This window comes from Culicoides brevitarsis, chromosome 1 (assembly GCF_036172545.1).
Source record: "Culicoides brevitarsis isolate CSIRO-B50_1 chromosome 1, AGI_CSIRO_Cbre_v1, whole genome shotgun sequence".
Taxonomy (NCBI): Eukaryota; Metazoa; Arthropoda; class Insecta; order Diptera; family Ceratopogonidae; genus Culicoides; species Culicoides brevitarsis.
Genome location: NC_087085.1, coordinates 34,150,290 through 34,168,320, shown reverse-complemented (window position 1 = coordinate 34,168,320; position 18,031 = coordinate 34,150,290). Strand labels below are relative to the sequence as shown.

The window sequence follows — 18,031 nt, the reverse complement described above, 5'->3', positions numbered from 1 at the left end:
GAAGAAGAAGAAATAAATTATAAATAAACTGTTGAGTCTTTTGAACGTTAATAGAAACTTAATGGTTCTGAAGTGACTTTGAACGACAAAACTAAACTTTCTGAAGAAGAAGAAAAAAATATAAAAAAAAATAAACGAGAACTTAATAAATAAATAAATAAATTATAGAGAAAAAAAAATCTCTCACATTCAAATCGTATTACTTCTTCTTCCACTTTTTCATCATCATCATCGTAACGCAACACGACGCCGTAGAATATAATCGCTGTAATTTTAATGTTGATTGCTGTAAGAATTTAATCTCACTATTGACAAATTTCCGCTCGAAACGAACAATTTTGCACGACACAAAAAATCTCGTGCAAGTGACATCTCGAACAAAAAGGTTTTTAAAGTGGCTGTAAAAATAAGAAAATAAGAGAGAAAAATAAACAACAACAAAAAAAATGATCATTATTTTGATAAAGAAAGCATTTTAAATTAAGTTTCGTGTGTCTTGTTATGTCATCTCGTGAAATTATAGAAAACTTTCAATGCCACGAAATTATTTCAAAATTTAGTATTAAAATGTTATCAATGTTTAACAATTGTATACTAAACATAGTTGTTTAAAAAAAATAATTATTAATAATAATTAAATTCATGTGATAAAAGTGATTTTCTGTAGAAATTATATAAAAAAATAAATTATAATAAAAAAACAGTGAAAAACATAAAAATTACAAAGATAAAGAAACAGTCCAATAATAATTAAGTTAAAAAAAAAGAAAAAAATTCCAACCACAGAACAAGCACATAATTTGTATTTATTTGAGGTAAGCGGAACGAAACGACGACAAGATAATTTTTTTTATTTTTTTTTCTGTTTGTGGTCGCCTTTGTTTGTCGCATCTTCACTTGTTGTTCGCAAAAAAATAAACATAAATTAGTCGAGAAGATGCGATAAATGGGAAAATAATGGTTTCAAAATAAGCCATACAAAACTAATTAATTCTGTTCAAGTGGAAGTAATGTCCTTTTATTAAACGTTTACGGGAAGAGCAATTTTTTTTATTGCCATCAATGAGGTTTTGATGATTTATTAAAGTGTTGCATGGAGGAAAAAAGTTCTTGAAAAAGTTTAAATTAAAAAAAAAATAAAGATGGCGCAAGCAATATTTTTATTCAGATCGCATTAAAACGATTTATTTGACTAAAAAATATTTTTTTGATTTTTTTGAAATTAAATAAGTAAATATTTAAATTAATAATTAAATAATTTGACTAAATGTTTTCAAAATTCAAAAAATTTTCGTTTTTTGTATTTTTTTAAATTAATAAAAAATCAAAAATAGCAAAAAATGCAAATTTTTTAATGATTTTTTTAGTTGAAAAGAATTAGTTATTATTTTTTTGAAATTTTTTTTTAAATCAAATATTTTTTTATTACTCCCATAACATCGTGTGTTGAGCACAATTTTTCATATAAGGTACATCGTTCGTTCTAAAATTAACATTAATTTACTTAATACAATGAACATAACATTTTCGTCAAAAAACAAATTAAACAATACATCACATACTATTTACTTAATTCAAAAACTTAAACGGAGATAACTCATGGAAGATACCATTCTCTTCGAGGATAATTCGTTTTAATTCATTCTTAAAAATATCAAAATAAAAACACTGGTTTTTTCAGAAAAAAAAAATTAATTTTTTAATGTGAAAACTCTCATTACAAAATAAATATAATAAAAAAAAATTATTTATTTAATCACCGAAAATAAACCAAAAAAATAATTTAACGTGAAATATCTTCTTTCGTTGCATCAGCCTAAAAAAATAATAAAATCATCTTCAGCAAAAGTCATCAATAATAAAAAGGTACCAAAGTGTAAAGAAAAATGTTTCGATTCAATATTATCTTCACCTTTGTGATTTTTTTTCATTCTAGGTGAAAATTGCCATTCACCAAGGAATTCTTGTCAGGAAACTGATAAGAAAAACCTTTGTCAATACAATTTCAGTATTTTTCCAAAAATTCACTTCCCGTAAAAAAAAACAGATTCACTTGATTTATAGGCAACCTTTGGGAAATCTGTACAAAAGTAATCGTTGCTGAGCTCCCGAAATTTAATTTGCATGGAAAAATTTTGATAAAAAATTTTGATTTATTATTACAAGGTGAAAAATTGTGTTTGTACTCCTTTTGACAAACAAACAGAATAAATTATTCAAAAGGCAATTATTCTCCCTTTTTCCTAAATTTACAATCATTACATTCCGAATGACTTTGTCAAACAATTTGATATTACTCACCATGACAACTACCCCTTTTACGTGTACCTTACTTCCTATCGACGTATTTTTCTGTGAATTGACAATGAAATTGTGTGTCAAATGGATCAAGGTCGTCAAGTAACGCGTAAGAGAAGAAGGAGGAGGAAATTTGTAGATCAAAAGAAAAATGTTTTAATGCTCGTTTTTCCAGTTGAACCGTCTTTTCCTTTTGGAAAATGTGTCGCCACACGCATTCGAATGTTTATTCATGAATCAAGATAAAAGGCAGGTGTTGATATATCAAGGAAAACTCACGAAACTCATTAATTAGGACTGTTACCTTGTTTTACTCCACAAAAGTGTGTTTGATTCTGATGAAATATTAATCAGCATGTAACGATGATGTAATCGAATACCTGTAATTACACGACAGCTGTTAGTCTCTTGTTGCCGCATTCAATCTTGTTAAATTTGCCCAACCTACGACGAAAAAAAGTGTATTGAAAGTTATGATTGGATTTGTGACAAACAACGTTTGACATTATAATAATAATAATAAATTTTGTAGTGTAACAGATTAATTCGTGTATGAAAAAGTTTATGGACAACTTTTTTTTCAGTACACGACGACACAGCAAAACAAGGAAGAAACTTTCTAATACTCGCTTGTTAATAATTTATCGGAGAAAAAAGGAAAACTTTTACTCTACGATGCTACTTCTAGCGAACACATGTTTTTGTGGTAAGAAGAGAGCCATCGGAGAAGAAGAAAAAGTTTCCTGATTCTGTAGGAAAAAAATGTTCGCTTTTCTTGCTACTGAGCGGAAACAAGATGAACAAACAAGAAGTGACAGACAAAGTAAAAAATAAAACAAGATCATGAACAACTGTCCTCCTTTTTACGGAGAATTCAATTAATTTAATACAAATTATTGTATAAATTATGCAGGATTATAAAGTGGGATTAAAGGGGATTTTGGGGAACATTTACACAAGATTTTTTTTAAGAGGGATTAATTTTTGTTGAATTGAAGTTGTAATTAGTTAAGTGGACCATTTTTAGCGCATTAATGGAATAAATTCACTGAAAAGGATTTAAAATGAATTTAAAAGTTGATTTATTTTTTTTTAATAAAAAAAAATACGGAAAAAAAATAAAATAAATATCTTATTTTAATAAAAAAAAAATAAATAAATAATAAATTTAATTTACACAAAAAAAATCTTTATTTTTTAACTTTTCAATTTTTTTCCACGACTAATTTTTTTTAATTTTTAATTTAAAAAAAAAAAATAAAATAATTTTTTTTTGTAATTTTATATGTAAAAAATTGAGCAATTAAAAAATAAGGACTTAAAATTGAACTCAAAAAGATTTCTCGCACTTGAATCATAATTTTTTTTTTACAAATAAATTTAATAAAAATTATAAAAAAATTAAAAAAATAAGGAATAAAAATTAAAAAAAAAATATATTTAAAAAAATAAAAAAAAAATTATAGAAAATCTTAATTCTTCTCAAAATATAGTAAATAGGATAAAAACTGGAATAAAAAAGGCTTTGAGCTTTTCCGGTTGATCTATTTAAAAAGAAAATATCAAAGAAAGTTTATTTCATGACTCGTATGAAGAAAATGCTTGATAAGTTTCCTTATGGAAATTTCCTTTTGGAAGGATGGAAATTCATCCAATACTTTAGCTTAAAAATAATGATGCCAATGACTGAAGAAGATTTGAGAGCAATCCAAAAGATCTGCAACAAGACATTGAAAACCATTTTTTTCAAAGTCAAATATGTGAAAATGGAGACAATTTAAAATAACGAAGACTTACTGAACATTTTTGGCGTGCTTAAAATTTTTTTTTCTAAGCCGTGAAAAATTACCTTCATGAAGAAAATGCAAATTCTTAAGCTTTTCACACGAATTTTCCTCTCCGTTTTATCTTCAGCGTCCAATTCCATTCAAATTATGTAACATCTGTAACCGTCTAAAATTAAAAGCAAACAAACAAAAATTTCATGCTTGTGCTTAGCAAAAAAGGATCATCCGTGAAATATGAACTCATTTGTAGAAAAGTAATTTTGTGTATTTTGTCACATGAATATCGCACCGCCGTGCGACAATTTTTCAAACATACCCACACACAGAAATTAGGAAACTACGACTTATCTCAATGTTTTTTTTTCGTTGGTACGACAAATTACCAACGTAACTAATGGTGTTGATTTATTCGTCGTACTTCTTCTTCGTCGCTTCTCCATTTTTTTTTCACTTCTTGTTGTTGGTTGTTTTGTTACAAAGTCATTTCGTTGTACATGACATGAAAAGTGCTCAAGAATGAATTTATCACGGAGACACGGAGTGAAAAGAATGAAAAAGACGAAAAGTGGCGAAGAATGACATATGTGATGTGGTGAGACGGGGGAAGAAAACGGAAATGACTATCATTTCCATCAAATAAATTATGCTTTCTTACCGGAGGCGGAGTAACTTAACTCAAATTTGTATTTTTCTTCATTATTTATTGCCAGCCATTGTTGAGACAACTTTAAACTACACACAACGCGACGTCACGTGTCAATATTTTATGACATTGTGCCCTTGTGACGATAAAAGAATGTCTTTCCAAGTCGCACGAAGTGAAAAATGTTACGGAATGATAATAATAATAATAATGGCAATAAACGATGAGTATCGTCATATAAAAATTTTTCAATTTTCTTCATGATTTATAAGTGTGTGGATATAATGCTTTTATTTTTTCAAGTTATTTTTAATACTGAACTGCAAACGTGTTGTCGTTGGCGTGACGTGACACACCGACACAGTTCGTAACAACAATAACACTTGCGAGAAATTTTATTTGATAAGGACGATTGTTTACTTTCACTGTGAAAATTCAATGTTTTGTCAGGTTGATTTTTTTTCATTTGCCAGAAAAAAATCTCAATTTATTTTAGCTTAACATTAATTTAAAAACTTTATTTTTTTTAATTTTTTAAAAATTTGTACAAGAATTAATAAAAAAATTTTCAAAATTTTCCTTCGAGCATTTTTTTATTCAAATCTTCATTTTTTTGATAAAATATGTTTTTTAAATGAATAAAAAATTACTAATTACGATATTTTATTTTAAAAAATAATTTTTAATTGTATTTTGAATTTATTTTTTAAGAAATTTTTTTTTATAATTCATAAATTTTTATTAAATTAAAATTTTAAAATATTTTGAAATTTAATATAATAAAACAATTAGAAAATTAATTATTTTTTTTATTTTTTAAAAAATTTTCAAAAACAACTTAAATAATTATTGAAAGCATAAATAAGCACATTTTAATCAAAAAATTTAAAACTTTGACAAAAATCGAGATGGCACGAGAAGCAAAACAAACCTCTTTTAAAATTTTCAAAAAATCATAAAAAAATAATTTGACCTGTTACAGCTAAACAAAAAAACGCGTATCGAATATTTTTTAGTCCTCCATCATCTCCATTAGGTTTTAGAATTGTTAAGAATTTTTTGAAATAATTTGTAATTTTTTTATTTGTTATTTTTTTAGTTTTTTGACCTTGTTATTTTCTTAAAGCTAGATCTTAAAATTTTTCTTGTTTTTCTTAAAAAAGGACGTCTTTTATCCCAAAAAATATTTTTCTCGTGACTTGGAGCTCAAAAAATGAAGCACCCTGTGAATTTTTCACAACTCCTCGTATGACAAATAGCGCCTACATGAAAAAAGACGCAAAAAAGAAACTTTGAATTTGTCTTCTTTTATTGATACTTGACATGCATTTAAAAAAAAATTGCGCAAACATATGTGTGCGAGATATAATGTGAGTTGTTGTCGGTGTTTTTGTTGTCGTGTCTCTTTGTGAAGTTTGTGTAAAAGTTGTATCAACTTCATCATCATAAATGTCTGCTGCATTTGTGTGCGAAATTTGTTAAATTTATCACTCTGTGAGATAGTTTTATGGCTGTTTTCACATTTACACGATCCTTATCGCATTTTCTCTCCCCGTCGTCGTCGTATGGCTGTGCCGCAAGGCTACATTTATAGTTTATTGAGCGCATAAATAACTGACACTTGTGCTTTCTTTTTGCAGCTCTTTGTCGTCGCAGTAACATTGCACGGTAATTACTAAAAAATTTCAATGACACCCAAGGGAGTTGTTCGAAAATATTTATCTTCATTCACACAAAAAGTGTTAATTTCCATCTCTTTGATGATAATCTGAATTACATGAAAAAACAAACAAATCGATGTAAAACACTCCTCGAGATATTTCACTTTATTACTGTTGACACAAGTAATCATCAACCGCAAGGCAGAAAGGATGAGGAAATGTTGTTGTTTTTATCTGCGGCTTTTTGTTGTGCGCTAAACATGTTATCCAAATCAATTATCGTCAAAATCCGCTAAAATTTCATACGTCAAAGGAACGTCAATTAGCGAAAATTGCTTGATCATTTGTTTAATTGCGGAGATGAGGAAAAGAAAATAAACAGGAATTGCTGAAAGTGCTTTTTTTTCCCTTCTCCTGTTTTTCTCATTTACGCTTTTTAAAAGTAAACTTGTGGTTTTACGATGAAATCTTCATTCAATCAACATCATTAACCACACATAAAAAAGTTTATTTTCGAACGATATTAGAAGAAAAACAAACGTTTTACGTTTTTGCTTGTTTTTGTAATTTAATGAATGAATGATTTGAAAATTTTTGATAGACGTTTAAACAAGTTTTGTTGGATCATTTTAGTTATTTTTAAGTCGAAAATCGTAAATTTCACAAACGTTTAGAAGAAAACAAAAATTTACAGTTGAAAATTTTCTCGACAGAAAATATTTTAAATTATAACGAAAGGAAATTAACAGCAAATCTCTTTTATGCTTATTTTTTTTTCTTGCGAAATTTACCAAATAAAATAAAATTTATTGAACGTAATACCTGAACTCACCTCAGGCAATTGAAAGAAAAATCCACAAGTCTTTTATGATTTTTCCAGTTCAACAAATTTTAATTATTTTTACTTCCAGAGATTGAAATAAAAAAAAAACGTTCAGTGGTTAACAATCTCTTATGAATATTTGCCAAGTAAACGAGAAAAACACCGAGAGAAAGAAAAATATTCAAATTAGTTTCGACCAATCCATCAAAATGTGGCTCAGAGATAACTTTTTAATAAAAAAAAAAGTTTCTTCGAATGTGTAATTAATTTCCTGTTTCTCGTTACTCGCACAGGAAATCTCCGTAAAAACCAATTTTTTTTATTTAAAAACTAAATCAATCAGTTCAATGATGCATTCACTCGAATTATTTTTTTTTCGCTTTTTCATGTTATATAAATTGAAAAACAATCCACAATTAAATTTTCGTTTAAATTATTTTTCCATTTTTCTCAATATTTTCTGCCATTTATTATTTCCAAGTTACCAAGAAAAGAAACGTCTGTTTGCGAAAAAAAGTGATAATCGTTTCGCATTATTTTTACTGCCTTTAATGACAAAACAATAGTTTCACACCCCACAATGGCATGGATTCAAGTTGGGTTTCGACGAACAAAAAAAAATGAGAAAAATATTTTTTTTACCTTGAACGGAAAAAGGTGTTTTTTCTGTGATCAATGTCACGAACAAGCACAGAAAAGGTACGGAAAACGGCTCTTTTGTCAACAACGTCTAAGCCCATGTTTATTTTTCAATTTTTATAATCCAAATCAATCAACCTAAACTACGGTTTTGTGTCTCTGTCTCTTTGAAAGATGGACTGTTGCTTGCTGCTTTTTTTTTGCTCATTGAGTGTCCAATGGATGGGAGAGATAATCCTCTTATTTCCTGCCGCAACAATGAAGAAATGAAAAAAAAGAGAAAAAAAAACGTAAAAAAAAGTTTTGGCATTAAAATAAATTAGAATCATTTAGGTACAGGATGTCTTTTAGATATGAAAGCGACGCTTAAGCAGTAAGTGTATCAATTTATTATAGAAATTGTGTGTTCAAGTATTTCCATCGATTTAACTTCTTCTGCTTCTTCCTTTGTCCAGTTGATAATTTTTTTGTCAAAGACCTACTCTGTTATTTAAAAATAGGTAAAAGTTAAGCGTTTGATTCTTTCATGGTCGAAAATTCATACAACTTTAAGGTTTTTCTTAACAAAATTCGCTTTAAAGCAATAAATCAAATATCAAAAATAGCCCATTTTACAACTATAGATTTTTCATCCCAATGCATATTTCAAGTTTTTAAAGCATTTTAAACACGACATTTGCCCCAGTTGACAATTTAAAAATGTGCCACAATGCATATTAAGATTTTTGACCCAATCAGAATTTAAAAACTTTGACCCGATGTGTATTAAAAATATTCGCCCTAGTTGACATTCTAAAAAATGTCCCAATGCACATTCAGTATTTTCGCCCCAATTGACATTTTAAAAAATTTCCCAATGCACACTTAGAATTTTACCCCAGTTGACATTTTAACAAAATTTACCTAATACACATTCAATTTTTTTGCCCCAATTGACATTTTAATAAGTCAATTTTCAGACCTGCAAAAAAAAAATTCATAGTGAAATTTACTTCAAAAAGTGTCAAACTTACCCTTTTTTCAATTCCTGCGGCAAAGATGAGGTGTACCAAGAGATTATCTCCTTCATTTTTCTCACTCATTCAAGTCGAACGTATTCCAGATCACGAATAATTCTCCCGAGACAATTTATAATATGCGAAAAATACGAGAATAAAGAAGCTGAAAAAAAAAATGAAGAAGAGTGTATAAACACAATCTAAATTATATTGGGGGATGTTTTTGTGTGCGACACACATATTAAATGTATAAAGAGTGTCATTTGAAGCGAAAGTAAGTAATCTATTAAAATTCCATTTTTTTGTCATGTTTATGATAATAACGTTGATTGTCAAAATTTTATATATTTTCGGTTCTTATCCATTACGTGCCTCTGTGAATCAATGAAAAAAAAAACGAAAAAAGGAGAGATAAAGCATATTTGAATTTCTCAATTCATTTCACACACAAATAAGTCTCATAAGAGGAGCGACACGCACGAACGAACGACGATGATAACATTGCATCATTCGAAAAAATAAAATAAACCAAACACACAAGTAATTACACTCTTACTTTAAAATTGTTCGCTTTTTATGACAACGAGCGAGTATTTACCATTAAATGCCTAGAGAGTAAATATTGTTTTGGTATAATGCCAGCAGAGCCGCAGAAGCATTTTTTGTTACTACAAACAATAAAACATTCGGGGTACCCACAAAGCAGAGTCATTGTGTGCGGTGATGGCAGTCTCTTGTGTATTTTTCGGCGGAGGAACAACAAAAACAAATTTAACGAGAGTAACAGCGATTTTCTTTGAATTTTTCGAGTAATTTTTGCAAAGTTTCATTGTTACGTGCCTCGTTGCATCGAGGAATGGGAATTTTTTGACAATAATGCGATTAAGAGCTTTTGTGGTATTCAGTGTGCAAAAAATGAAAATCCAATTATATTTCGTCGAATGTTCATTTTCATGGTCAGAATATTGCTTCAAATAGATCAAAATTTATCAAAAGGAATCTAATTTATCATTTTTAATCATTTTATAACTCAAAACTGAAAAAAAATTGAAACTGAAAAAAAATTTTTTCTTTGACATAGTTTTGTTTTGAAAAAATGGATAAAAATTTGTCAGTCAAGGGCTCTAATTTATCATTTTTAATCATTTTATAACTCAAAACTGCCAAAAAATTGAAACTAAAAAAAAAAATTTTTCTTTGACATAGTTTTGTTTTGAAAACTAAATCAAGAAAAAAACTAAATCAAAAACTATGTCAAAAACTGTGTCAAAGCAATTTTTGTCAAATCTTGCTCCAAATGGATAAAAATTTATCAGAGGGCTCTAATTTATCATTTTTAATCATTTTATAACTCAAAACTGAAAAAAATTGAAACTAAAAAAAAATTTTTTTTGACAAGCAAAACTAAATCAAAAACTATGTCAAAAACTGTGTCAAAGCCATTTTTGTCAAATCTTGCTCCAAATGGATAAAAATTTGTCAGAGGGCTCTAACTTATCATTTTATAACTCAAAACTGAAAAAAAATTGAAACTAAAAAAAAAATTTTTTTGACATAGTTTTGTTTTAAAAACTAAGTCAAGAGCAAAACTAAATCAAAAACTATGTCAAAAACTGTGTCAAAGCCATTTTTGTCAAATCTTGCTCCAAATGGATAAAAATTTGTCAGAGGGCTCTAATTTATCATTTTTAATCATTTTATAACTCAAAACTGCCAAAAAATTGAAACTGAAAAAAATTTTTTCTTTGACATAGTTTTGTTTTGAAAACTAAATGAAGAGCAAAAACTGTGTCAAAAACTATGTCAAAAACTGTGTCAAAGCCATTTTTGTCAAATCTTGCTCCAAATGGATAAAAATTTGTCAGAAGGCTCTAATTTATCATTTTTAATCATTTTATAACTAAAAAATGCCAAAAAATTGAAACTGAAAGAAATTTTTTTCTTTGACATAGTTTTGATTTGAAAACTAAATCAAGTGCAATACTTGTTATATTTTTTTAAAATTCTTTTCAGAATTAAAAAACAGATTAACTTACTTTAAACAACTTCATTCATTGTCAAACCGCCTTCAACAATAACAAAATAAAAAAAAACTCTGCGAACATAAAACTCTACAAAACAAAAACTCAACCTGAAAACATACATTCATTGAATTACGGCGAGGAAATGCAACAGGTTCCATCGCCATACAACAAGTCGACTTGACTTCACATGTCATAGATTACAGATTTACAGTGAGTCGTTGTTGTCATCGTAGTGAACTCATGCCTACAATGCATTGCAAAACAATAGAAATTATGACATTTATTCACTCTGCCGCACACACTTGGGGGACGACAAAAAAGCTTCGCTTTTGAAATATATGTATGAGAGAAATGCCTGCCGGGCGATAATATCCTCACTTTGTTCATAAATTTCCCAAGGATCTCCGATACGTATACTTATAACGGCAGCTATTATTCATTATATTTTGCAACTAGTACAAGTTCTATAAGCGACACAATATTCAATTAAGATACGACAATATAAATGTATCTCTTCACACATCATAAATCTTGTGACTTGAGAGTACTTGGAATATGTGGGGCACATTTGGAGCTTTATGGCTGAAGAGAAGTAATAATATTAATGGAAGTTATGAACGTTTAGTTTACATTTTCCTCAGTTGCTCAATGATAAATGAGTAACTGGAAAACATTTTAAATATAACTGATGATCAATATTGATTTGTGTCCAAAATGGGAATGTTTACCTTTTGTATCAATATTTCAACCGAATTCTCGATTTTATGTTTTGATGCTTATTGATGATATTCTTTGAAATTTCTATTAAAATAAGTTTTTGGCTTGATTTGGACGAATTGAATCTCGATAAAGCGAAAAAAATATTCTCTGAACAACGAATTCAAATATGTGAACAGAGTTAGATATCGAAAATGTGCATTGGGACGAAAGTCTTAAATGTGAGTTGGGGTAAAAATTCAAAATATCATGTGGGGTGAAAATTTAAAATGTGTTTGGGTCATTTTTTTAAAATGTGAATTGGGTCAAACTTATTAAAATGTTAACTGGGGCAACAATTTTGATTGTATATAAGGTCAAAGTTTTTAATGTGCATTGGGTCAAAAGTTTAAAATGTGAATTGGGTCCAAAATTTTGAATATGAATTGGGTCAAACATTAAAATGTCAAATGGGACAAAAATGTTGATTGTGCTTTGGGCCAAAGTTATTTTTTGTGCATTGAATCAAAGTTTTTAAATGTGAATTGGGTCAAAAAACTTAAACGAATAATAGTTGACAAAATTTTTATTTTTTGAAAAATTTCAAGAACTATTTTGACGAATCTGAAGCCTTTGAGATAATCCGCCTCTTTGGTTGATGAATGCGAATTCTAATAACATGACAAATTCTCGATGCTCATGCCATTTCCTGCAAATAAATATCACGAGAACAATAGTTCGCCTCTATCTTTATCATTTTCCGGGCGATTTCACTTGAATATAAATGATCGGGTAGTAATTGTAGACACGCTGCAAGACTTGGCATGCATGGGAAAACAATTTAATAAACGGAAATAATGCAACTGCTGCACACACACTCATCCATCCTCGACGCACAGTTGAAATAATTGCCTGTACGTGCCTTCATAATTGTTTTCTTGTTGTTCGTCATCTCTTGTCTCTCTCACTTTTCCTATTCTCTCGCAGCTATTATCCTAAGTACACGCAAAACCTCTATTATTATCTTAAATGACGAACATTGTTAAGTAACACACACACACTTTGCCTCTTTTCATAATTAGGAGATGCAACCGCCACAAAATTATGAATCTTGAGGCAAGTGTGCTTTACCTTGCATAAATACGTTCCGTACGACAATTTTGCAAAAGGAAAAAGTTGTTAGAGCAAGAATATGCATGGTTAGATATTATGGGGTTGTTTTTCCATGCAAGAGTTAACTTTGTGCTCGTTACGTCACATAAAATACTTTTAACATAAACACTTGCATAATTAAAATAAATGGGTGAAGTGAACATTTTTATTCTTTTTATGCAGTTGCTTCTTCGTGGAATTTAATGGAGAAATTTTTTAAATTTTAGAAAATATGAATTTTTCATCAATTGAATATTTGAATGTTTTAATTACCTTTCTTTTATATTCATTAAAATTTCTGTCTGGAATGTCATTTAAAGTTTTAATAAGATTCTTTCTGGCTGGCTAGATTGCCTCTCAGGAAAGTTTTTAAAAAAATAAATGTTTGACATATTTTATAGTTTCACTTCAAAGGGAAAATGTTTCAATTCATGGAAATTTAAAGAAAAATGTGAAATGCATAAAAATTATGAACTAATTAAAAAAATGTTGGGACTTTTAAAATATGTTTGCCTTTGTAGAGTCCCTTTAAAAGTTTATAAAATTATGTATGTAACTTAAGTATAGCCATCTCATGTAAATTGATTGACATGCGGTTAAAACTTAAAAGTTTATTAAAAGGAATAAAACATTATTTTTTTGTAAAATATGTTTAATCAAAAAAAAAAAAAAAAAAAAAAAATAAATAAAAAAAAATAATAATGAAAATAAATAAATAAAATAAAAAAAAATATAAGTAATTTTTAAATAAAAAAAATAAATATTTTTTATATCAGTCTTGTGTCTTTTTTGTCTTTTTTTTAAATTACTAAATTTTATCAAAAAAAATTGTTTTTGTTTGTTTGTAAAAAATTTTTCATCGATTTTTTCGTTTAATTTTTTTTTGTTTAAATTAAATTATTTTTTTACAATTATTTTCAAATTAAATAAAATAAAAAAAATAATTTAAATTTATCAAATATGAAAAATTTAAAAACATCATTAAAAGTTTCATTTTTCATCCTAAAAGTTAATTAAATAAACTTTTTGTTTATTTAAAATAACAACTCTAATATTTCTAAACAACTTTTACTCTATTTTAATTAAACATTAAAAAATAATAAGAAAAACATAAATTTCCATAGAAGTCTCCTTGACATTATACTCAAAGCATTCATCAGCATGTGGGTCAGTGACTTTGCAATGATTGTCAACAATTATATAAATAGCAAACAAACGAAGCCTTGTTCCTTGCATATTACTCGCTCATTAAATAATCATTTTTTTTCTCAGAAATCATCCGGAACAAAACAACGTAATCAAGATAATGCACAAAAGAAAAACTTCAGTAAAAGTTACTGTTCGCGGAAAAAAGGAATTAAAAATCCTTTTAGCAAAATTAAAAGTTTAATAATAATTATCGTAACTCGAGCTCATGATAAATTTAAAATAGATTTAATGAAGTCTGTAAAGTATCAAATTCACGAGTTTCTGTTGTTGAGTGAAATGGAATATCAACAAAAATAAAATAACAATTAACAAAATGCTCTCTCTCGTAGATTTTTATTACACACAACATAAAACTTCATATATAACGTTATCACATGCAAAATGTTTATTATGCCTGCAGTTTCGCTTTTCATTATCGTTATCATTTTATTTTTATTGTCTGTTTATAACTTCGTTTAGTTTTCTATGACTTTATTTTTTTTTTCTATCGCAATTGTTTCAAAAAATAAAAAAAAAAATTTCTATAAAAAGACGGGAAATTATCATCGTCGAACACGTAAATGAATACGAAATAAAACAATAAAAATGCGCTAAAAATGCAAAATAAACTTTTATATTGCATTTCAGGCGCTTTCTAACATGGTAAAAATTCCGGACGGCGGCGTGTTACGTGTCTGTTGAACACAACAATTCGCTCGTTATAACATTTTTTTTGTGTGTGTTTGTTGAGCAACTGAAATATTGCAAGCAGTTCCTTTATTATACTTTTATTTGTGAGTTGCTTTTGTTATCCCGTGAATGGTCTTAGTGTCTTAGATACATATGACACGTTGATCATGCAGCGGCGGCGGCATTTCCGTGCACGGAATGTCGAAAGAAATCCGGCAATCCGGAATTTCATGCAAGAAAACGAAGAAAAAAAGACGAGAAAAAAATGATAAAGGAAGGTACACGATATTTGAGATGGATTTAGCAATAATAATAAGTAATACGAAGCCTTTTAAACGTTCGTTATTGTTTATCTTCACATCACGGAAAAGGTATTTATTAAAAAAAAAATGTTGTATTTTTTATGACAAGTAAAATTTTTTTGTTATTTTTACACGTGACCTGCTTTTCCGTGAGGCTTTTTTTTCATTTTCATGCTCATGCGGGATTTATTGTTATCATAATAATAATAATTTTATTTGTTTTTTTTTTGTTTTCTTGCAACTCATGCCTGTAATAATGGCTTAAAATGACAATGACACTCAATTTGAATGACTCGCATGATTGTAGGCGTTCGTTAGAGTAGAAAAGTAAACAAAAATGCAAAATATGCGCTTATCCACATGCCTTGTTAGCTTAGTTTATAACGAGTTAGAAGAAATAGAGTGAGAAAAAAAATGCTCACCTGTGTTTTTTTTCTGTTATGGCTGCGTTGCATAAAGATAACGAGCTTGTAACAACAAATCCTTTTTTTATCATAATTTTGTATGTCATATTGCCTCGGAGGTTGATGATGTGCATGACAAAAGCAGCAAACACCCTCATCAAGCGAAAATTGATTGTTAATAAACTTCCCTCGTTCTACCTTCGTGGAATTTTTCGTTATTTGTTGAAAAAATCAACATCTTTTGCCATTTTTTTTCTCTTTGTCCATTCAATTCGCTCTAATGAGCTCCAGTGAAAGAGCAAACAAATGCGGATTGAAATTGAATACTGTTGATCCCTTCATTGCCGTGAGCAATAAATTATCGATACTGCCGCCTTTTGATTGAATTTAACGAGACCTTTATTTATTATTATTTATTTTTATCAACACACCCTTTTTTGTTGTTGTTGTTATTGTTGTTCACGTGAATGAGTGGCAAAGCCGTTGAAGACCTAATTGTACAAGAGAATTAATGGTGTTGCTATTTTTTTTTGCTGTTGCTGCTTTGAAAAGGTGCAATAACGACGAAGAAGGCTTTTCATGCGAAAAGCAAACTGAAAAGGTGCTTCAAGCGTGCCTAAGGCGTCATTATTATTTTTTACCGCGAAACAGTTTGATGAAAGCGGAAGAAAAAAAAAACTTGATGTCTAACCTTTCAAGTGTTCTGTAGGAAAAAAGAGGTAAAAATGATTATTTTTTGTTGTTGGAAAATTTATTTCTGATCAATTAATTGGATTGCAATTTTTAATTGGATTGTAGGTTTAAAATTTTAGTTGCTTAAAAAAATAAAAAAAAAATCATAAAAATATTCTAAATATTGAAATCTTAAATAAAAACATTAAAATTTGCTTAAAAATAAATTTAAAAAAAATTAATAAAAACAAATGTATCAGAAAAAATTCAATTATCAAAGTTTACTTATCCAACAATTGTATCAATAAAATTTTGTGTTAAAATAAACATTTTCGTCATCCAAAAATTTGTTTCTCTGAAATTCAAATAAAAATGGATTAAAAAGACAATTTTCAAACAAATTAAATAAATAAAATTTTTTAAATTGGTTAGTTTTTCAATAATAATTCCAATTGAGTAAATATTGCTTCAACTCATTCCAGAGCAGGCAAAATAATTTGAATTTTTTTGTTTTGAGTAATTTGAAGCGTTTTTGAACGATTTTTGTAAAAAAAAAAATATGAAAATTTATTTTTTACTTTTTTATTTAAAATTATCATCGAAATTATTAATTTTTTTTCAATTAAAATTTTAATAAAATTTATTAATTTTTTTTTTAATTTTAGAAATTTATTTTTTTTTATTACAATTTTTATATTTTTAAATTAAATTTAATTCACCAAATTTATTTTAAATTTTTATGTTATTTTAATAGATTAATTTTTAATTTAATAAATTTTATTTTTTTTAATCATTTAAAAATTTAAAGTTAGGTATTTAAATAATTATTTATTTTTTAAAATAAATTTCGTATTTAAAATAAAAAAGAAAATATTAAATTCTTAAAATAAATAAAAAAAAACAGAAACATTTTTTTTTAACCAATTAAATGAAAATTGTTGACATTATCAATACATTTCTCTCTCAATATTTGCCGAGAGTCAATAAAATCCATAAAATTAATTTCAAGCGTGATATATTTTTGAGACGACGATCGAGTCTCGCATAAATGCCGTTAAATTGTTTTCACGACAACCAATTAAGTTGTTGTTTCTTTCACAGACGAAGCAAAAAAAAAGGTCGTCATGTGCCGACCATCATTTTATTGACTCCGCCGTCAAATTCGATGTCGTCTAACGTTAATGTGTCCCCCGAATCATTTTGTGTCGTAAAGCACGTGAAACCACATAACGCAACGCCACTCGTCGTCACACACCGCAAAATTTTATCGTTGCACCATGTTGATTGAAATGTTATGTTCCGAAATAAATAACGATCCTTCGGCAGTGAAAATTGAAGTTGACCGTGATTTTGGACAATTTAATGGCTTTTACCGCTCTTGCTTCGCACTCCGTGTTTCCGTGTCGTTCTCGTGAATGCAAAACAACGACAAGAGGAAACAACGTAATAATAATAGAAACGCGTCGGTAAGCCATATAATGGGAGAATAAATGGTACATCCTCTCAAATGACATAATATAGTTTTAACTACAAATCTTTTTGCTCCTAAATTTAAATTTATACATTACACGTTGTTCTACAACAGGCAGCGAAAAACTTTTCGCCGAACAACGAACGCGAGAGAGAGAAAAGAGACAACGACTGTTAAAAGGCAAGAGATTAAACAACTAGGATTACGCGGGAAATTAATTATATGGCGAAATAATTGTGTAGCATGCACATAAAGTTTTGTCGCGCGCGTCGTGTGTGGAGTAGTAGACACCTTTATCACCCCTCGGTTTATGAAACATTTAATTACTGTTATGTTACAATTGTTTAAGTTTATGTCATATTTTGTGTGTAACAGCACACGACAACTGTAATCCACTGGGATAATGTTTATTATTGTGTGTTATGACTACCGCGTAAAAATATGCCAGCAAGTACCAGACGTTTCCATTATCGCATGAGACAATTTACACACACGCAATGAAAATGTGTAGCGGAAGAGAATTATGGCTCAAGGACGAATGAACGCGAAAAAAGTTTTAATGTCGATTTTATGAGAAAATTTC

At 28.2% G+C, this 18,031-nt stretch overlaps 1 protein-coding gene across 1 annotated transcript in view; it reads left to right on the top strand.

The window, feature by feature from the left end:
• Positions 1–761: 761 nt before the first annotated feature.
• Positions 762–18,031, top strand: part of LOC134830228 (octopamine receptor) — a 71,967-nt gene continuing 54,697 nt past the window's right edge. Inside the window, exon 1 of the mRNA XM_063843643.1 lies at positions 762–815. The gene's annotated coding sequence lies outside the window, so the exon portion shown is untranslated. The remainder of the gene's footprint in view (positions 816–18,031) is intronic.